Raw genomic sequence first — 694 nt, 5'->3', positions numbered from 1 at the left:
CCCGCCCCCGCGAGGCCCCGGGCGGCCCCGCCGCACCCCACTGTCAGTAGGATGTTCAGCCTCCGACCGTACAGCGCTTCCTTCCTCTCACCACGGATGGATACCGGGGGACGATAGTGCTAGTGGGAAAAAAGAGCCTGTGAAATGCCTGTACATAGTACTTAATTTATTACTTTTCTTTAGTTTTGTTTCCTATTCGTTGCGGTTTTTATTTCGTTTTCACTGTTAAGTCGTAACACTTAGATCCTGTTTAAATCTCCCTCTTCTACCCCCGCGCCCTTCCCCGGCCCGCCCCCAGGTGACCGCGAGCGGAGTTCTGTCTGCCTTTCTCCGCAGCTCCTCGCATGATCGAACCCCGCCCTGCCCCGGGCAGCCACGGCTGGGGCGCAACCGAGCTTCCCTCCGGCGGAACAGAAATATGTCTCGTAGGAAAGTCGATTAAAGTAGCATGACGCCTTCCCAAAGCAAAATTAACTGCCTCTGTATCTTTCTTTAAAAGGAATAACTCGACAGCAGCAATACCATTATTTTCGTGATATTCCTCGTCCCCTTGCCCCCGAGTGCTAAATCCATTACCGGTCCCTGCAGGTGCCAAATATGCTGACAAACTCTTCTCAAATTTCTTTGCAGTTTTCCCCTCTTTCTTTATATCGCTGTAAATCTTTGTAATGAATAATCTTAGGGAAAAAAAAAA

Source organism: Meleagris gallopavo, chromosome 7 (assembly GCF_000146605.3).
Source record: "Meleagris gallopavo isolate NT-WF06-2002-E0010 breed Aviagen turkey brand Nicholas breeding stock chromosome 7, Turkey_5.1, whole genome shotgun sequence".
Taxonomy (NCBI): domain Eukaryota; kingdom Metazoa; phylum Chordata; class Aves; order Galliformes; family Phasianidae; genus Meleagris; species Meleagris gallopavo.
Note: the sequence above shows the minus strand (reverse complement) of the source record.